Below are 23,375 nucleotides of genomic sequence, written 5' to 3'. Positions count from 1 at the left end.
AGCAGGCTTGCCTGCGGAGCAGGGAGCCCGATGCGGGGCTCGATCCCAGGACTCTGGGATCATGACCTGAGCCGAAGGCAGACGCTTAACGACTGAGCCACCCAGGCGCCCTGCTCTTTTAATTCTTTTAAAGCAGGATTTCTCACGTGCAGCCCCTTATGGTAGGTTGTCCTGTGCTTGGAAGATGTTTAGGTTAGCATTCCTAACCCCTACCCGCTACACAACATCAGTAACACACACACACACACACACACACACACACACACACACACACACCCTCAGTTGTGACAACCAAAAATGTCTACAGCCATTTGTTGCTGAATGTCCCCTGGTGGGCAATATTTCCCCTGGTTGGGAACCATGGCTTTAAAGCACCAAACTTTCTTGCACCTGGACATTCCCATATGAGTTAGCTCTATAAGCAAGACTCTTTAGATTATATGTATGGCTGGCTTTTTCTCTTTCTACAAATCTCAACAAAGCATCTCTTATCCAGGACTTTTTTTTATCCATTCAATCTGAAACTATTATCAGACCTTATAATCGCAGGATTAAACACTATACTTTTATTTATGTACTATCAAAATATATAATTAGATGCTTATTTATTTAACATCTGCCTTCTCAACTACACCAGAGCTCCAAGCATAGATAAAGTATGACAGATAAATCTGCATTTAGACCTTGGCACAGAGGAGACACTATACACATATTTTTTGAATACCTGAATGGAAACTGGGATTGACCTCCCCACCCATAAACTGGGATCTTTACATTATACCATATTTAGAAGCTGCTAAAAGGCTCATTGTGCTTACGCTTAGCAAGACGGTGATACCAGGAATAGATGCCTTTCAAAGCGGGTCACCTGAGTGGCTCAGCTGGTTAAGTATTGGACTTTTGATTTCGACTCAGGTCATGATCTTAGGGTTGTGGGACTGAGCCCCATGACCGGCTCTGTGCTCAGCATAGAGTCTACTTGAGATTCTTTCTCTTTGCCTCTGTCCCTCTACCTGCTTAAATAATAAATAAATAAATAAATAATCTTTTAAAAAAATGCCTTGCTAAGTTTTATGCCTAGAGAACGCCAAATTTCATACAACTTATTATTATTATTATACTTTATTACTATTACTATCATCATCTCCACCCTGAAAATTCTAGAGAAGTCTAAAATGCTTAGAATTCTGTGTTATTAATTGAGAGGCATGCTTTCTTTGTATCAGGTTTACTTACTTATTTGTTTCCCTTAATTCCGAGTAGTTTATCTTTTTAAATCACAATTTAGATGATCATTTTGAAATAAAGTGAATCTGAATATCTTACCAAAAGCACGCACATTTTGGTTTTGTGTATGCTCCTTATGTTGATTCTTTACAAAATACCTGTTTTGAAATTTTTTCATCTAAGAAAGCCTTTGAAAGTACTGAATAAAGAATTTTGGTGGATAAATCATTGCTCAATATAATTTGCCATAATAATTTTGTGTTGGAAGTTTTACTGTATGTATAAAGAGATTGAATCCCAGTATAAATCTCACCGCTAGTTAGCAGATTTGGGCTAATATACAAATGAATGCACTCTAAGTCTGGCGCGTTTCCAAATAGAAGAGTTCCTATTCTTTGTAAAAATACATATTTTGTATGTTTCATAGAAATCGTATAACACTAACTAAAGAAATTGAAATATATGCTTTATTTGAAATAAAAATGTAGTCCAAATGAACTAAAAATTAAGTTTCAGACACCTGACACATAAAGAAAATCACAGGAAAACTCTCAGTTTAAATTACAATGTTTGTTTTATAATCTTACTTTTGATTTATCAACATTGCCTAAAAAGCAGTGAGAAATAGATAAGTCAGTTTTTCAGATATTATTTCATAGGTGGAATATCTTATTCTTATACATACTGAGATGATTTATTCTTCCTTGTGTTTTATTTTATTTTACTTTATTTTATTTTTTTAAAAGACTATTTATTTTAGAGAGAGAAAGAGAGGAAGACGAAGAGGGGCAGAGAGAGAAGGAAAAGCAGACTCTGCCCTGAGCAGCACAGAACCCGACATGGGACTTGATCCCATGACTCTGAGATATTGACCTGAGCTGAAATCCAGAGACTTAACAGACTGAGCAACCCAGCCACCCTTTCTTCCCTGTATTTTAGAAAGCAAACAATGTTAAGGAGGATAGATTTTCATTTAATGAGGATTTTTTAATTTGGTATCAGTGGTGGTTTCAAGATTTTATTTCTCATATATTAATTTATTTTATTTTATTATTATTTTTTATATTAATTTCTTTTAAATAGCAAAGCCAAATATAATATCAAAGGGGGCAGAATTTGCTAATTAGCATTAAGTATATTGTACATTTTTCCCCATTTGTTGAATATTTAAAGTGGAAAATTTGAAACAAAATATATTTATCTGCTATTATCATTTTAATCAAAATATTAATTATTAAGAAATAATTTTAGAGTATATATTTACTTTTAAATACTCCCCTTATGCTAAGAAAAATATTTGAATATTAACATGTATTGTATATTATATTTTCTATATAATATATAAGCAATATATAATATATAAATTATATATTAATATATAATTTATAATTAATATAGAATATATAATAATTGTATATTATATATTATATAGAAAATGGAATATTATAATTTATATATAATTATATATTATATAATAATTATATATTAATATATAAAAATATTCAACATTAAAGAAAATATATTTAGTTTTGCCTAGGAAATTTTTATATCAATACATTTTATGTTTCAAAGGCTATTTGTAACTATTTTTGTATTACTACAGGAACCTAATATTGGCACACATATCCTGCCTTTAAAAAAATAAATACCATCTCAAATGTACACATTTGTTCAAACGTATACATTTGTAAATGTCCATAATTATGAAAAGCATTGAATCATTTTCTAAAAAACATGACTTTGAGTTAATTGTCAAATAAAATATATTTTGCTAGATCAAATAGGTCTTCTTTATATTTTTAAACTATATCTTTATATTTTTAAACTATATTTAGTTTTTAAAGTAATTTTAAATAAGCTTAAACACTCATATATGTACAATACAATAAAGTATAAAACCTTATTCATTTTTACTTTGACATGAGGTTGTAATCCTTCTAATAACCAAATAATGAAGAACATGTTAAAACAAAAGTAAGATTTACATCTTACTCCAAAACAACTTTCTTAATGAGGGGTTACTTAAATGTCTTCTCATCATGGTAAAAAAGGTTGGGCCTCAATCAATATTAGGATTACAGCCAAGGCAAGTATTACAACCACATTTCTAAGTGTCTTCGAAGTTTTGTCTGTGGGAAGACAACCAAATGGTCAGATAAACATAACTGGACACCATATCTTGCATTAAACCCACTATATACAACTTACTAAATAATGAAAGTATAATTTTCAAACAGTTAAACACCAACACTCCCACTGAGATATAGAATATACACATGTCAAAATTTTATCTAACTCAATGAGGAAACAATCACAATGGTTAACAATTTAACCATTAAACAGTTTAACAATGGTTAAACTGATTCAGAAATCATTTGAGATGCTGAAAATTTATGGGTAATGAAGAAAAAATGCTGAAATAAGACTGCAAGGTTGGGTTCAGAACTGGCTAATATCCTACAACAAACCATCACCTCTGAAGTTACCTTTTCTACTAGATAAACAATACGTGTTTCTCTACTAGACAAATCAACAATTTAACAGATGATTTCAGAGTCTATTCTTTAATTGTTAAATGAATCAATAAAAGTCACCTTTACACAGGTAGATAATCTTTGGGTGTGCCTCTTAGATAATGCTCCAGCATGCATTAAAAGAGCACACAACCCTCTTTTGCCCTACTTCTAAATTTTGGAACAATGTTTTATATTATAAACAATAATTGTATGTGACTTCTACCAATCCTGAGTCCCCTTCACTTAAATAATTCATAAGACCCTTATCTTAGTTATGATTAATGTGGCTTGCACTTATTTCATTTCCAAGATCTTCTAATTTTTATATAAGCCATTTTTGTATTATATTCTTATATAAGGCACTGTTATTTCATGTTGGCAGATTTTATTTTATTTTATTTTATTTTTTGGGTGGTCGCTTTTCGCATTTTATTGGCACAGGGGAGGGGCCTCCTCATGTCACCGGGGGTGCTCACAAGTTCTTCAGCCACTCCAAGCTTGGGCCCTGGGGGTCTTGGGGGTGGCTGGGCACGTCGGGCATGTTCCCATCATCTCGGAGGGGCACTGGATAGTTGTAGGGCGTGGCCTGGTTGATCATGGTGGCGTATTTGGTGAAGGGGCTGAGGGTGGGCAGAATTAGAGCGAGGCCCCCGATGGTGAAGGACGCAACCAGCACCGGCTCCTTGGCCCAGGCATCCTTGAGGAAGGTGGCGAGTCTCCCGGCCATCCTGGTCGCAGCAGAGGTGGCGGCTTCATGTTGGCAGATTTTAAAAACTAAGTCTCAATACAATTGCTTAGTTGTTTCCAGAACAGTCTTTTTCCTTTTTTTTTTTTTTTTTTTTAATGGTCTCTCTTAGCTTGATAGCTGAGGAGGTTTGTTTCTTCTGATACTCTTTGCTAAGTATTTACTGATAGTTTCTTTTTTTCTTGGGCATTTGTGGGTCTATATGTGTGAAAGTGTGTTCGGCTTTTAAACTACCTTGAATATTTTCTACTGTCTGCCTTGGAATCCTGCCTGCTCCCTTTAATGGCAGGGGCATGGGGACAGGTAACTTCCATGGAATATGAAAGAATGGCGTACATAAGACTATAATCTAAGCTAATGTTAATTTTCCATTTTGCAAATATATTCTTGACAACTACTAGCACATTGTAGATGTTTCATGCATATTTATTTGTTGACTGGCTGATAGCAACATGGGCACCATTATATGGTATTAAGCTTCTCTTCTGGTGTAGCAACTTTTAATTTTGTAGGCTATATTAGCAATGACTTGGGAAGTACATAGGGTTTCCTTAAGAAAAATGTCTGTTATCAATACCCATTATTCAGTGGTGTTCCACTTTTAAGATGACATCTTTTTGCCCCATTGTCTCAATATTGATTTTGTAGCTGAGGCAAAGCCATACAAAGATCTTAGGAAAGTTTTCTATGTAACATAGAGCCTCATTATTTTCTTATATATATTAAAAATGGTGGTCAAACCTTAAAAAAAAAAGATTGCTTTAAATGTCAATATTGGAGGACTCTGTCCTCCAATTTTGAAAGCAATTACAATACTGCCCAGGCGTGGATAAGGGTATAAGCAGCATTAATCCTACCCTCATGTTAAATCTTCCCTGTGTTATGGTGCTTCTTTTATTGAACATTTTCCACTCTTTAACAACAAAGTGCACATTGGAATCTGCAGAAAAAAGAATTTAATAAGCATTTGGATTAAAATGAGAGTTAAATGTTTAAAACAGCAACTCTTGCTGAATTTGGTTAAGAATACTTTCAAATACCCTCAATTCCTCCACAGCCAGGCTCAAAATATTAATAGGTAATATAGATATTGAATTTGGAAAATTGTGAAAGTGTCTTATTCCAAAAATATATGTATTACTAGTTTATACTTGCCTGAAATTCTCACCCATAATCCATTTATTCACATTTACTGAATGTTAGTATGGACTAAGGATCACACCTTTATTTCATTGGCTTTCTTTCTTTCTCATTTTTCTTTTAGAATATAAACCTTGAAGGAGATATAAAATATTAATCTTAAAATATTTAATGCTAATTTACTTATCAGAAGTTAATAAAATAGAAAAAGTGGAAGGATAATAAAATAAAAACACTTGTATTTCAATAGGTAATAGACCAATGAAAAATCAGAAAAGGCAGACAGAATAGGGAGTGAAGGATGCAAATTCAAACTTCTCTAATTCTCAGTGTTTCCTAAGCACCAATCTTATGTCTAGGGAAAGCATTAGGGAGACTGGAGGTAGAAGTAGTGTTGTGTGAATAATAGATTAAAATAGTAAAAAATACATTTAAAACAGGCAAGGTATATATGGTAATATATTCTTTGTATAGATTATAAGATGTTAGTTTTTTAAAGATTGTATTTATTTACTTGAGAGAGAGAAAGAGAACAGTAGCAGGGGAGAGGAGGAGAGGGGCAGAAGGAGAGGGAGGAGCAAGCTGCCCACTGAGCAGGGAGCCTGACATGGGGCTTGATCCCAGGACCTGGAGATCATGACCTGAGCCAAAGGCAGATGCCCAACTGACTGAGCCACCCAGACGCCCCATAAAATGTTATGTTAAATCTTATTTACATTGCCACATATTTCTTGCCTGTTTATAGGCTATTTATCAGACAGTAAATTTTTTCAAATATATGTTGTATATGCAAATACACTATGCGTGAGTGTGTATATATGTATTACTCTTTCATGCTATATACTGTCTACAGTTTACATAACTACTTTTTAACATAATATACATATGGACAGATACTTATATTGATATAGACATGTATGGAGAGAGGGAACTATCTTTGAGATAGTCCTAATAGAAAAATATTGATTACATATGGATTTTACAGAAGTATTCAGTTAAATATTAAATTGTTGCTTCCCATTGAGGCTTCAGAAAAATGAGATATCATATAGTTCTTCTTTCCTATGTATTTAATAAAGCCAAGGTGAAAAACTCTGAAAAAAAAAAAAGAGTATAGATTACCAGGAACAATGTCATAGTGGACATCCATTGGTATGCGAATCAGGTGATCTAGACATAGTTTTAGCTCTTTAATAACTTCATGTGGTAACTTAGATAAGTAATAAGTGCTCTGGACTTTCTTATCTTGTAAACGAATCACTTAAAATGATGAATTCTAAGTTTCTTTTAAGTTTTATCATGCTCTTAATATTAAAGGAAGATTTAAAAAAACAAAAATGTTGATGACATTGCAAAGTAATAGTAAAGTTAATAAACATTTATATTTCTTCAATTAATATATACATATGTAGAGGCTGAAAGCATTAGGCTGTGGCATTAACACATGTACATATTTAATCAACTTTAAATATATACATGAAATTGGAAAATATTGGAAGGAGGCAGGGATAGGATCAATAGATTAAAATCGGAGACAAATTAAGAAACTTTAACTGTGTGCCCATAAAATCAAAGATAACATCACAAATTATTTTAGTTTACAATAAATCAGTAGGAAAATTATTTTTTTCAAATAAGTCAAACTAACAAATATGTATATATTTTTCCTTAATGGTTTTGAGTACAGTGGAGATTTGTAGCAGGTGTTCTGAATGAGGCACAGAATATAGAAATACCATCTGTGTGTGTTCAATTCCGGCCAAAATCTTTTCCTTCACTGTTATTGAAAGATTAGAGGATTTAATTCTGCTTCACAGTGGCTGTTGGGACTAGAAGCTAATCCTGATGAAGATCAAATGAAAATGCTAATTTTGAACAGTTAAAAAACTCTGTTACATTATTAGATAAATTTTACAGGATAATATACTTCTACATTTTTTACTTTTTAAAAAACCGGGCATAAATATACTTTTACCATGCTTTTAGTATCGTATAAAATAAATCAGCCAAATTTTGTGCCAAAATTTAAGAGGTTCTATAATTTAGGGGATAAAATTAGGACTCCCCCTGCTGGCTACATGCCTGCTTCATCTGCATCAAAATCAGCGTTTAAATCATTCATGAAAAATTTAAAATTTAGCAAAATGGTAAATTGAGAACTTCCCATTCAGATCTTCATGTTATGCATTAGGAAATTGAGATCCCAGATATTAACAGAGTAATCCTGGTATTCATTCCCTGTTGCCTCACACATCTAAACTACATGTGGCCAACCAGGTAAAAGTTTACCAAATAAGTATATTAACTACTAAGTGTATTAAGAGAACTAAGGATATTAACTGTAGATGTGTGTGCAAATGTGAACATATGAAAAATAATATTGTTAAAGTACTTCATAGAATTTTTAAACTGCAAGATACCTTGAGGAACAAGCCTATTCATTTATGTAGAGAATAAATTTTCCTCCTAAATACTCACAGGAAAAAATTGTATTTGGCTTTGCAGAGTCACAAAGCCTGAGTGAACAATTAATCAATGGATTCAATCATCTTGACCTCAAGTTAATTTTATTTAACTAGTATGGATTTGTAAACTATCACTAACCTTTGCCTACTATACATGAGTCTAAAATCCTTTCTGTTCCAAAATTCTACCTGCTGTAATTCGGTTCTCATTGGAATACTCCTATATGACCACTTTCTGTGAAAAGTGTTAAATTCCTTCTTTGCTTTTTACTCTGTAAGCTAATAACCACAATTCTTTTAACCATTTATCATAGAGTCTATTTTATAATCCTTTAATATTTTTGTTGATCTCTTTGGAATCTCTTGAATGTTACTTCTTTTTCCAAATTGAGTAGCTGATATTATTCTTTTCTGCTTAAAGATTTACCTCTCAATTCTTATATGTAATTCATCTGTGATTCTTTGCCACTATTCTTTGTTGTGATAACCTTCCTATATCATTGATTCACATTAAGCTTATGAACACTCTGAGTTTCAGGGCAAACATCATTGAAGCAATAAAAAAGCAAATAATAATAATAATAAGCCTGATTTGCATGGAATATATATTTGAGGAAACAAAAGAATCTCACAATTCTGTCTCTGTTTCTTTTACGTAGCAGATACTACAGAGATGTATATAGGTTTAATATTTGTATTTTGTAACTTATAAATACTTGTAACAAAAATTAAAGGTATAAAATATATTAATATTGTCATTCAATATAATGTATTCAAATTTTATATTTATTTATACTTGAAAAAAGGTTTTATAAATAATATAGAAATTAATACAATACTGTCTTTATCCTCAAAAAAGATATATTTGAGAAATATGCTTGAGAGCAAATATGTAAGAAATTAACAATAGCAGAAAAATGGAACATCCACTTAATTATTTAAATTGTGAAATAACCTGAATTTTGTGAAGGTTACTCTTCAAAAAATTATGGATAATTTTAAACGTATACAAAAGTAAGGTATAATATCATTAACTTCCATGGACCCATAAGTCAGTTTGGATAATTATAACCTCATGGCCAAGATGGGCATTTTCGCCCCAGCTTTATTGGGATATAATTGACATATAACATTGTATTAATTTAAGGTGTACAACATAATGATTTGATACATGTATATACCTTGAAATGTTTACTTCAATATGTTTGGTTAACATCCATTATTACCTCAAGTGGTTACAAAATTATTTTTCCTGTGATGAAAAATTTTACATCTACTGACTTAGCAACTTTCAAATATACCCTGCTATATTGCTAATTATAGTCATCATGCTGTGCATTATATTCCCAGAACTTATTTATCTCATAACTGGAAGTTTGTACACCCCTGACCACCTTTACCCATTTCACCCTCCCTCTACCCCGTGCCTCTGACAACCAACAATTTGTTCCCAGTTTCTATGTTTAGTTTTTATAGATTCTGCATATAAGTGAGAACATAGTGTTTCTTTCTCTGTCTGATTTATTTCATTTAGCGTACTGCTCTCAAGGTCCATCCATATCATCATAAATGGCATGAAATATATTTATGGCTGAAAAATATTCCATTTTGTATATATAAAATATATTTATAACATATTATAAATATATATGTATGTATATTACCTTTGAACATATACCTAAGAGTGGAATTGCTGGATCATATGATAATTCTATCTTTAATTTTTTGAGGAACCTCCATACTGTTTTCCCTAGTGGCTGAACCAATTTACATTCTCAGCAACAGTAAGTGAGTGTTCCCTTTTCTCTACATCTTTACCAATGCTTACCTCTTGTATATGTGGTAACAGTCTTTCTAACAAGTGTGAATTGATATCTTGTGATTTTGATTTGCATTTCCCTAATGATTGGTAATGTTGAGCACCTTTTCATATAACTGTTGGCTCTCTGTATGTCTTCTATGGAAAATGTGAACTTGATGTAATCCCATTCGTTTAATTTTGTTATTGTTGCCTTTGCTCTTGCTGTTAAATCCAAAACTAATAATAATCAAGACCAGTGTCAGGAGCCAAGATGTTTTATTTATACTTGTAATTACTTTCCCCTCCCATAGATTATTTTATGACATATCCCAGGAATAAAGATAATCCATTATTAATCTTACAATAATTTATATCACCTGAATTCAAGATAAAGGTGTTGAAATTAAAAAAAAGGAAAAAAAATCATTTTAATGGGAGAATTACAGGAGACCAAATTGAAAAAGATCAGGAAACATTGCAGGCTGGGCTCATAGAATGAGAAGGCTCAATGGGGAAGAAGTTATGGAAGAGACTTCTTGTCAGGGAAGTGAAGTAAAACCACGGAGGAATGAATGTATATAATATGTTTAGAAAAGGAATAATAATAGCCTAGGGAGAGAAAGAGTGAGGAACGCGTACTGAAAGATAAGACAAATGTGTTTGCAGATGGCTTAGGATGCCATAATTAAAGTTTGAATTTCTTTCTTATAGGGAAAGAAATATATTTTTTAAAAAAATACATACATCTTCAATAAATGATCTTCAATGATCTTTTACAATATACATTTTTAAGCTTTCATAACAATTCATTGATTCTACAGTTGTGTAGAAGGATAAAGTCAAATACCTATGTACAATTAGATAAGGTCCTTTGGTACTTTATACCCCAGCTTTTGAAGAAAAAGCTTGAAAGTGAGTCAAAAGCTTATATTTCAGTCATGTTCAAATACTTGTCACTCTAGTTTGTTGTATTGGTCTATCTTTGAAAAGACTTTTCTCTGGGCTGGGGATGCCTTTTCTCTCTTGTCAACGATCTGTTATGTTTATCAGAGAGAAACTTCTCTCTTTCTCAAGGCAACGGAAACAGATTCAAGATAAAAGTAGAGAGCAAGAATTCATCTGAGAATTTGGATCCCCAAATTCCATTTCATTCTTTTCAAAACCCTAGTTTTATCTCTATTAGTACTAGCACACAGATTCTCTGGGACTGCTATGCATTGGCTAACTAAAATAAAAGCGAAATTATTTTCTAGCTGAATCATTATTCTCACGTAAAACATGGTAATGAATGAATAGAGATTTATCTATAATAAAGACACTAATACTGGCCCCAGGAATGAAAATGATTAATATTCTCCTTTTGTTTGCCTACCATTGAGCAGATTAACTTATATTCATGAATAATTTTAGCAGGACATTTTCCTTTAAATTATACTTTAATGGATGTGTCTGTCCCAGAGGATGAATTTTTCGGACAGCAAAACTACCCACCTTTCCTGGGTGATTCTCTACAGGTGATTCTTGCAGTGCTCCATCAATTCCATCAATCTCAGTGTTCAATTTTCCCATCAAATATTACCTTCATTGAAGAACACCCCAGATAAATAAAGAATTATGTAGAATCAAAGTAGGACTAGGTGCTATTTAGCACCTAGGTGCAAATGCACAATGATGTGCATTGACAGAAAATTTTAAAACATTAAAGCAAATATCAATCAATATTAAAACATGGAATCAGATCTTAATAATTCAGTTTTAAAGGCTAAGGGTAAGGGTATTTACAATGTGTGACGAGGTCACCATTTCCTTTGCCAAGGTTATTCCTTCTCAGACTTATAACATTGAATGGTGACAGATGGTAACTACACTTATTGTGATGAGTAATGCATAATGTATAGAATTGTTGAATCACTATATTGTACACCGGAAACTAACATAAAATTATATGTTGACTGTACTTCAATAATAAAAATTTTTAAAAAATAATAAAAATGATCCAAAATAAAATAAAAATTTTGAAATGTGGAAAATTTTGAAAAATTTTGAAATTTTTGAAAAATTTGGATTTTGTTTTAAATTTTACCATTTAGGCAGATAAATATTATGATATATAAGGAAAAGTGACACATCAAGACCTTTAATACAAAGAACCTATTTATACACTTTCTGGTAGGAAATGTGCTGCAAAAGAAACTGCTAATATTAAAAGACATTCAGATATATAGACATACATATTATAATGCCAGTCAATGTTGCTAAATATGAAACTTTTGAGTCAAAGGCCAGTACTGAGCCTAGAAATCCAAGCTCACCTAAGATGAGATCTAGTAAATGTTTTCTTTTCTTGTAAATGGAAATCATTTTTGGGACTGAAGGCATTTCTCCTGAGGTTGACCTCAAAGATGAATCAATCAAATGAAAAGTTTCTCTTATAACAACTGGGAAGAATAAAGTTGATATTAGTCAACAGGAGAATGTTGCCTTAAAAGTTTGGTAGTCTGGAAATTAGCTTAGTTATGGAATTTAGTGGCAAAATTACTTGAGAAAGGAGAATTTCCATTTGACTGGTTTCCCAAAGAGGACATATAGGAAATGTAATTAATAATTTCATTATTTTTTTTCAACAAATATATATGTACAACCTAATATTGCCAAGCAGTATCACATCAGCAGGTAGGGACAAGGACTTACCCCGTGGATGTTCCATTTAATTGGGGGATATTGACAGTAAATACATAACTGGGTAAATGAAATTATTAGATTGCAGTTACCATGAAAAAATAAATGGGGCTTGTCATATAGCATACAGTGAGAAGGTAAAGACCACTTTACATAAGGTGGCCAGGGAAGGCTATTCTATGAAGATGTGGTTTGGGTTGAGGTTTGAATTATGAAAATAAGACAATCATGCAATGCTCAGGAAAACAGAGTGTTCAAGACATAGGAAATAACAAGTATAAGGTCATGCATGAGAAGACCTTGGTTTCCTTGAGAAATATAAAGGAGTTCAGGTGCAAGAAACAGAGATAGCAAGGGGGTGCATGATGTAAAATGAAGTTACAAAGGTAAATAGGAAGTAGATTATGGCCTATTTAGACCACGGTAAAGAGTTCAGATTTTATTTTAATTACAGTGAGAAGTTCAAAATCTTTGAGAAATCATAATTGTATCTTAAGTTATAACAGGCAAATGCATGTACCTACAACTTTGTAAAGCAATTTCTGGGCTTGAGGGGAATGGGAATGAAGAAATCTATAACTTATAAATAATAAAGTAAATGTGGCAAAGTTATTATAGGTAGGGACTCATTCTATATTCTTCCTAATTGGTTCAAAATTTTCATGAAAAACTTAAAAATTTGCAAAAACAATATATTATACCAGAACTTGTGTTGAATGAGGTAATAATAACTAATAAAGAAAACACAGACAACATTTCTGAACAGGGGTATGTGTTGGATATTTCATAGTGCAACTTATTTTATAATTTTTATTGTATGATTAGCAAGTATTCATCCAATTTAGGGAAACATCAACTAGACTCAATTTTCCCTGGAACTGAAATGTTAATCTGATTTAAATGAATCAATCACACATTGGTCTTGAATATGTTAGCATCAACCTTAGGAAGAGCTCATCTTAACATATCTGGAAAGCTATTTTTGAAAGCTTCACTTTGAGGGATTAACCTAATTTCAACAAATAAGGTTTTGTTGTATATTTAAATACTGTAGAGAAAAGAGTCCTCTTTGCTTTAACACCAATGATTTACATAACTCTGGTTCTTCCTGGTATCATTGTGTAAGCATAATTTTTCATGGTTAACCTATCATCCCAAGATACAATAGATATTAAGATATAGTAGATTATGTCTTGCCATTTGCAGCAACATGGATGGAACTAGAGAGTATAATGCTAAGCAAAATAAGTCAGTCAGAGAAAGACAAATACTATGATTTTACTCATATTTGGAATTTAAGAAATTAAACAAGCAAAGGTAAAAGAAAGACAAACCAAAAAACAGACTCTTAACTATAGAGAATAAACAGGGTTACCAGAGGGTAAGTGGTGGGGTGATGTGTAAAATAGATGATGGGGTTTAAGAGCACACTTATCATGATGAGCACTGAGTAATGTACAGAATTGTTGAATTCCTACATTGTATACCTGAAACGAATATAACACTGTACATTAACTATATTGGAATTAAAATTAAAGACTTAATAAGAACAACAACATAAAAGATATAGTAGTCATGTTCAGAAGAGTTTATAAGGATTCTATCTTTATTTCTATATTGTAAAGTTTATAAATCAGCAAACAAATTTTGTCAGAGGTATAAATATATATATTAGACACTCCAATTTTTAGTTTTCTCAAAAAATCATTTTGGAGTCAAGGAACACATGTAAATATGCATATCAACCGTTTTCAATTTTTATCTCAGCCAAGAAGGTAAAAAAACCCTTGTGTTTTAAATTATTAAGGAGGTGGAGAGTGGGTGACCACTGCCTATTATCACTATTGTACATTATAGACTAAAACAATTTCATTCAAAATAGATACTTGTTCATTCATGTACATATTTGTACACCCATGTTCACTGTAGCATTATTCACAATAGCCAAGACATGGGAGCAACCTATATTTCCATCAATGGATAAACAGATAAAGAAAACCTGATATATATATAAATATATATATATACATATATATACATATTTATATATATATATGAGTACAGGGTGTTGTATGGAAGTATTGAATCACTATTTTGTACACCTGAAAATAACATTACACTGTATGTTAACCAACTGGTATTTAAATAAAAACTTAAATATGCACACATGCAAGCGCACCACACACACACACACACACACACACACACACACACACACTCACACTCACACACATACATACACATTATTCAGCCTTAAAAAGGAAAGAAATCCTACCATTTGTAACAACCTGGATGAGCCCAGAGTGTATTTTGCTTAGTGAAATAAGCCAGACAGAGAAAGACAAATATTGCATGGTCTCACTTCTTTGAGGAACCTGAAATAGTCAAACTCATAGAAGCAGAGAGTAGAATGGTGGTTGCTGGCGGTTGGGTAGGAAAAGGAAATGAGGTTATATTTGTTAGATGGTACAAAGTTTCAGTTACAAAAGATGAGTAAATCCTATAGACCCACCGTACAGTATGAACCTATAGTTAACAATACTGTATTTGCATACTTACAAATTTGTTAACAGGGTGGATCTTATGTCAAGTGTTTTTATCATCATCATCATCATATAAATAATGAGAGTGGAAGGAAACTTTTGAAGGTGATGGATATATTTATGGCATAGATTTTGGTGATTGTTTCATGTGTGTGTACGTATCTCCAAATCTATCAGGTTGTATACATTAAATATGTATAGTTTGTGGCATGTCATCTACCTCAATAAAGTGATTTTAAAAAATTAACTCAAAATGGATCTTAGATCTCAACAAATGTAAAACACAAAACCATAAAACTTCTAGACGAACACATAGGAAATCTGTGTAAACTTGGGTTTGGTGATGACTTTTTTGATATAATACCAAAAGCATGATCCATGAAAGAAAAGTATTGGTAGGTAGGACATTATTCAATTAAAAACTTCTGCTCTATGTAGTAGGTTAAATAATATCCATCCAAAGATATTAGGTCCTGATACTTGGAATCGTAAATGTGGCCTTATAAGAAAAGGGTCATTGTAGGGCTGCCTGGGTAGCTCAGTCATTTAAGGGTCTGTCTTCAGCTCAGGTCATGATCCCAGGGCCTGGGATTGAGCTCCACACGGGGCTCCCTGCTCAGCAGGGAGCCTGCTTCTGCTTCTCCCTCTGCTGCTCCCCCTGCTTGTGCTCTCTCTCTCTCTCACTGTCAAATAAATAAATAAAATCTTAAAACAAAAGGGTCATTGTAGGTCTGATTAAGATCTTGACATGGGGAGTTTATCTTAGATTATCCAGATCGTCCTTAACTCCAACATTTATAAGAAAGGCAGAGGGAGATTATTCACAAAAAAAGAAGGAGGTGAAGATGGAGGCAGAAACTGGAGCAATCTGGTCACAGTACTCTCCAGAAGCTAGAAGCTACAAGAACATTTACCCCCATAAGTTCTAAAGAGAATATTCACCCCTCACAACCCTGGGGAAGCAGCTCATTCATTGGGTCCTGTCCCAGAGCTATAATAAAACCACCATTTTGCACCATAAACCAATCAACCAACCAACCAACCAACCAACCAACCAACCAACCAACCAACAAATAGTATTCTAAAGGTAGCCTTGCTAACACCTGTGTCCCAGTAAAATTTCTGATCTCCAGAACTGTAAGTATATAATTTCTGAGGTTTTAAGTCTTTAATTGTGTAGTCACTTAAAACTAATATACTCTATAAAAAGCAGTACTAAAAGAATTAAAAGATAAGCCATGGACTGGGAGAAAATACTTGCAAAATCCCTGCCTATTAAAAGGCTTATACCCCCAAATCTTCAAAGTACATGTGAACAATTAATCAGCAATAAAAAGTGCCTTTGATGTATTATTACATCTAACAATTATTTTGTGTAATTGACTGTAAACTTCAAAAGCAGTAATTGTGACCAAGACCCTATTTAGTCACAATTTATTGATTAACCTTATCAATGTGACTTAATGGTAAAAAAATCAGACTAAAAATCTAGACATATCTGGGTTCAAATTCTTGATATATCACCTATTAACTGTGACTCCTTTTACAAATTGCAAAACTTTTTTAAACTGTGGTTTCCAACTGGTAACAGGGAAATGGAATAGTATATATAACAGAAGATTATTATAAGCAATAAATAGGATCAAGAATATAAGAATTTGAGCACATACTGAATTATCAATACTAGTATCATTGTACATGAAAAAGAAAATAGTTGATAATGATGTTATAATTTTCATACATATTTAAAGTCAATCAAAATTCAGAAAACACTACATGTAAATTCCAACTTTAATTGGATAAACTTGAAAGAATACTCTTGTGATTAGAAAAAAACTGAATTTTTTGTGGGTAATATTTTGTAGTAGCATGATTTGTTGGGGCAAAAGTAATAAAATAATAAACCTGTCTGTTAAATTCACAAAGATTTTCACTGAAGGGGACTTGAGTGGTGAGGGGAATTTATGCATGAATATTTCATTTACATTTGTTCCTATACTGTGCTACTAGGAATAAGTTAAAAGTTTAATTAGTTTCCCCCCATGAAGATAAACTGAACAGAATTACTGTCTCATGAATCAAAAATGTTACCTCTATGTGGATGGGTTGTGCATTAGAGCTGTAAACAGTCCAGGTTCCATTAATGTGGGCTCTTTCTATTGGAAAGTTACAATCAGAAAGCATCATGGAATGGATCCTCTCCACTGCACCTGCAATATTTGTATACTTAATTTTGGCAGGTGTAAACACATAGAAGTCACTCTGCAGGTGCAACTGAAGCAGATCTGTCCCAAGGAGCTGCAGGTATCTTGGCCAGGAGAGACTCTGGAAGTTGGCATTCCTCAAATGATGGAACATATTTAAGGCAACTCAGTGTCTGTATCCTACAGAACCCTGTAAATAAGTCCTTCCTTCAAGCTATGTATTCATCATCATGAAAAAAATCCACCTAAAGTGAAGTCCTTTATAGTGACATAATTATATAGGGAGAGGAATGAATGTGATGTAGACACATTCATGATGTAGTGATGTAGTGTGCTGGAGACACTACCTTAAGAATTCTATTTTCTAGCCAAGCACATTGGAAATTATGGCCTCTGGGCTCCTTGAAATGAGGAGAAACTCTCCCTTCCTTCCATCAGTAAGCCTGTGACAAACTTGAAAGTACTTGCTGCTAGGTTAAAAACCATTTTCTAAAGTAACTTATTTATGTTTTAGGAATCACCACCCCCAACTTTTCTTGTCGTTGCTGTTATTAACGACCATTCTTTACTAGAATATGTTAGGGTAGATGATTGCCTAGAATATCATATTTAGTAGGGGATTTTAATTCTTCCCATTACCAAAAATGACATGCAACTCTGGCTGTTGGTTTTATGAAATTCTTCTGTATTATATTCCATTGCTTTTTTATGGCTTATTTTTGTATTCATCCATATTATAAGTTTTCACCTTTTAAAAAATTTCACAAAGTAAATATTATCCATTATTTCTCTCAAATATTGAAAGATAGAAAGTAAGAATTGGAGCATATAGTGACTCACTTTTACCACACTCTCACCACAAACTCCACCTCATCATCCTGCCACAGACTATAGACAATCCGCACCATGGTTTCTCATTTCGCACTGCTTCTTGCATATGGATAAATGCATCGGTACTGCAAAGTCTTTCCCTTTTTATCATTTTGATGGTTAATATATTTTTTCTATAAATATAAGGTTATACTTTGCAAATTTTCCTACAAATAACTTTTCTTCCCCTTAACAATTTCCAGGTCAGACATCTAAGTGTATTTCCCTCACTATACAGTGATGTATTGTTTTCCACTATGTGCATGATTACAGTATAATTTAACTATCTTTCTCTTCATGGTCATATAAGTTCTTCCAAAGTTATTGCCATTATATATAATGCTGCAAAATATACTTGTATAAAATTGTGTTGTAATCATGAGAGCTTTGTTCTCAGATTCACAGATGTGGAATTACACATCGAATATAAACTTCTGATGATTATCATTACTTTCTCACCCCAGATACTTATTTGATTACATTCCAACAAATTGTGTGATAATATATACAGTCATAGCTTCAATGATTATGTTTAGATTATATGTTCTTATGTTTTCCTACCTGAAATGAAAATTATCTCATTCTATTTCACATTTTCTTAATAATTAATGAAATCCTCTTTCTTTTCATTTTTATTTTTGATTCATTTTTTGATAAAATTTGAGATTTTTATACTTCTATGCTGTTTTTATTTCTCACTGATTTATAAGGTTTCATTTTATATCACATTCCTGTGTTTGAAACATATGTTATGAATATTCTTTCCATCTCTTTCTTTAGTTTGTGTTATATATTGCTATAAAAAAAGTTGAAATTTTAGTGTGATGAAATTTTCTGTCACATCTTTTAGAGTTCCTGAATAAAAGGACAGATATTGATATAACTATAAAAATAAGTAAACTCATTATATTTTGCACACATCAAATTTTCTCTTTTAACAAAACTCCAACTTTTAAGTAAAACCAAAAACCACATTTTAAGAAATAAAATGGTTAAATAACAGAACATAAGATATGTTTTTAAAGTACTTTATATATTGTGTTTTTTAAAGATTTATTTGAGAGAGAGAGAGAGAGAGCACAAGCGGTGGTGGGGGCAGGGGGTAAGGTGCAGAAGCAGAGGGAGAAGCAGAGTTCCCATTGAGCAGGGAGCCTGATGTGGGATTCAATCCCAGGACCCTGAGATCATGACCTGAGCCGAAGGCAGATGCTTAACCAACTGAGTCACCTAGGCACCCCTAAAAGTACTTTACATTTCATTGAATTATATTTATGAGGAGAAAAATAAAGTGTAATACTTAGGAAGAGCAATCACCTCTACAAGGGTTTTGTCAAGTGATAAAACAACAAAACAGAAAAGAACAAGTAAACCAAAGCTGTAGGCATCACAATCCCAGACTTCGAGGTATATTACACAGTCGTCATCAAAACAGCATTGTACCGGCACAAAAATGAACACATAGATCAATGAAACAGAATAGAAAACCCACATATGAATCCACAACTGTATGGCAAATTAATCTTTGACAAAGCAGGACAGAATATCCAATGGGAAAATGACAGTCTCTTCAAAAAATGGTGCTGGGAAAACTGGACAGCTACATGCATAACTATGAACCTGTACCACTTTCTTACACCATACATAAAAATAAATTAAAAATGGATGAAAAACCTAAATGTGAGACATGAAACCATAAAAATCAGAGAAGACATATAGTATCCTTTTTGATATCAGCCATAGCAACATCTTTTTAGATATTTTTCCTGAGGCAAGGGAAACAAAGCAAAAACAAACTATTGAGAGTTCATTAAAAAAAAAAAAAACTTCTGCACAGTGAAGGAGACAATCAACAAAACTAAAAGGCAACCTACAGAATGGGAGGAGATATTTGCAAATGACATATTTGATTAATGGTTAATTCCAAAATATATAAAGAACTTATAAGACTCAACATCCAAAAAACAAATGATCCAATTTAAAAATGGGAGGAAGACGTAAATTGGCATTTTCCCAAAGAAGACATACAGATGAATAACAGAAATAAAAAGATGTTCAACATCACTGAATATCAGGGAAATACAAATCAATACTACAATGAGATATCACCTCACATCCGTCAGAATGGCTGAAATAAAAACCCATGAAAAAGTGTTGTCAATGTTGTGGAGAAAAAGGAAGCCTCTTGCACTGTTGGTGGTTTTGCAAACTGGTGCAGCCACTCTGGAAAACAGTATGGAGTTTCCTCAAAAAAATAAAAATAGAACTACCCTATGATCCAGCAATTGCACTACTAGGTATTTACCCAAAGAATACAAAAATACTAATTGGAAGGTATACATGCACCCTGATGTTTATATCAGCATTATCAACAATAGCCAAATTATGAAAACAGCCCAAGTGTCCTTCAACTGAAGAATGGATAAAGAAAATGTAACGGAATATTATGCAGCCAATAAAAAAGAATGAAATCTTGCCATTTGAAATGACATGGATGGAGCTAGAGGGTATTATGCAAAGTGAAATAAGTCAGTCAGAGAAAGACAAATACCAAATGATTTCACTCATATGTGGAATTTAAGAAACAAAACAAAGAGACAAAGGGGAAAAAGAGAGAGAGAGAGAGAGAGGCAAACCAAGAAACAGACTTTTAACTATAGAGAACAAACTGATGGTTACCAGAAGGGAGATGGGGTGGGGGGAATGGGTGAAACAGGTGATGGGAATTAAGGAGTGCCTTTGTGATGAGCATCAGGTGTTATATGGAAGTGTTGAATCACTATACTGTACACCTGAAACTAATATTATGGTGTATAGTAACTGGAATTTAAATAAGAACAAAAAAACAAAGAAAAACCAATAACTTTTTATGCAGATTGTCTATTTTCTTTGATTAATGTATACAATCAATTCTGATATTTAACACCCAAATATATTGTAGTGGCAAGACTTTAAATCATGTGCTTATATTATCTCACATGATCTTCACTGAAACATCATTTAGTCCTCATCGTGATCCTATGAGGTAGTTATATTAAGAGGCACAATTCCCAGAGGGAAAATTGTAATTACAAAGAACTTCTGCATGGACACAGAGGTGGTGAGTGGTAGCACAAACTTAAGACCCAGGCATTTTGAACCCGCTTGTTTGTGTTCTAAGTCTTCTGACTGAGTATGGTCCACCCACCCCGAAGAGATCATAAGGAAACATGTCATGTGTTTTCCAATGCTTTTAAACTTACTTGTGCATTTGCATATGCAATTTAATTATTAATTAAAATATGAATTCAAAAATCTAATACAAATTACTCATTCCTTTAAATATGTGGTTCAAATATGCAAAACAAATTGTTACATTGTAAAGTGATTAACACCTTAGAAGTAATAGTTTAGGAAATAAAATAACCAGCTTCAAAAAATGGACCTAAGAGATAAATTATCTGCCAAGAAGATGGGGGAAATAAAAGTTAATATTCTGACTGGGTAGAAGAGTATTTTCTTTTTTTTTTAATTTTTTATTTATTTATTGAGAGAGAGAGAGAATGAGAGAGAGAGAGCATGAGAGGGAGGAGGGTCAGAGGGAGAAGCAGACTCCCTGCTGAGCAAGGAGCCCGATGCGGGACTCGATCCTGGGACTCCAGGGTCATGATCTGAGCCGAAAGCAGTCGCCCAACCAAGTGAGCTACCCAGGTGCCTCTAGAGAGTATTTTCAAAGAAGAGAATTGAACAACTCTATTTCCTTAGCATTAGTTAGGCAAAGCTAACACCACCAAAACTTCAGGATTCCTGGCTTATAGAAGCAAATGATGCATTTAAAATATTTAAAATTTGTGGGCAGTCAGGAAGAGAACCACTAACTCCCAAGAGGAAGATGGGGTTTAGGATGAGCTATTGTGTATATCCAATTTCTCTTTCTAACACACCAATCATGTTAAGTCACTTCCTCTCTCTTTGGAACTAGATGGTAGGGCAGTGAGAGGGGACAGATATGCTTCACCATTGGAACAAACAGATGCCACAGGGAACAAAATGTCACAAACACAGAAGAGGTGCCTCCCACAACATTTAGAATGTGAAAGTGTAAAAATATTGAGTGAAGAACGCTTTGCTTACCTACACAAGTTGTCATGAGCTAATAGTTTTTAAAAAAATATAAAATGATGCTACTTTACACTGTGGTAGTCTTGTTACCCACATAGCACCAGGGGTGGTGACTTCCTAACTACAGGGGAAATGGTCTCAACATTTATGCAATTTTATTACTGAAAAAATATACCAGAAAGTGTTATTTGAAGATCAAACATAAACTACTTACTTTTCATCATGGAGGTTACCAAATGGGAAATGTTTTCAATTTTCCACTTAGCCTCTTCTTTGTGGCCCATATAACTCAATAATTAGTTCTATTCCTACCTTTATGAAATCATATTTTCTCTTCTGGTCTATAAGGGTGTCAAGATTGTGAGTTGGGCTTTATTTATCTTTGTATGTCCCAAACCTAGTAGAATTGCTAGCCCATAGTTGTTGATCAATAATTGGTTTTGAATCAAAATACTTGACTAGCTGGATTTCTGTTCAACTCTAGTTTAACTTCAAATGCATTCTTTTCAAATTTAGTTAGAAATTCTGTTTTCCTGGATGCTTGAGAGAGATACAGACTCTTCTGGAGAACTTATTTATATGAATTTTGGACAATCAGAGGTTATGGATATACTTATTAAAATCTATCTCATTTTTTTCTTTGAGATCAGTCTAATGCTTAATTCAGGTTTATGTAAAAATAGAAACAACACTGAGTATTGCTTAAATTGGTCAATCAAGGCTTATGATTAGCTTGTATGAGGACTATAATTCCTGTTGCTAATGAACTAGTAATACTGTTTTCTGCCAATATGATTTATATTAAAAATTGTGCTTCATAGCTTATAAATAGATAGAGTTTTTACAAATATCATAAATGCTCAGTTACTTGAAATTACAATTTCAGACGTACAAATTTTAAATGACCTATTGTGCTAAAAGGACATTAGTTTTGAATTATTTTAAATAATATGATACAGTAGAAGAAAAGTAGATTGTCTCATCTAATTTTTATGACAACTTATTAAAAGGATGGAATTTCAATAAAGTGAGTTTCTAATAGCAATTTTTATCCTTTTTGTTATTTTATTTTTAATTGAAGTATAAT

General features: G+C 32.8%; 1 protein-coding gene and 1 pseudogene across 5 annotated transcripts in view; one reads left to right on the top strand and one right to left on the bottom strand.

Annotated features, from left to right (window-relative positions):
* The window catches only part of CSMD3 (CUB and Sushi multiple domains 3), a 1,170,304-nt gene that overhangs the window by 72,070 nt on the left and 1,074,859 nt on the right, over positions 1-23,375 (top strand). The window lies entirely within an intron of this gene.
* On the bottom strand, positions 4,208-4,473 carry LOC112823326 (NADH dehydrogenase [ubiquinone] 1 alpha subcomplex subunit 3 pseudogene; annotated as a pseudogene).

Source organism: Callorhinus ursinus, unplaced genomic scaffold, assembly GCF_003265705.2.
Source record: "Callorhinus ursinus isolate GAN/ISIS: 27379988/994484 unplaced genomic scaffold, GSC_fseal_2.0 scaffold5, whole genome shotgun sequence".
In the NCBI taxonomy this organism is placed as follows: domain Eukaryota; kingdom Metazoa; phylum Chordata; class Mammalia; order Carnivora; family Otariidae; genus Callorhinus; species Callorhinus ursinus.
The sequence above is the reverse complement of the archived record's forward strand: the minus strand, read 5'-3'. Positions and strand labels throughout refer to the sequence as shown.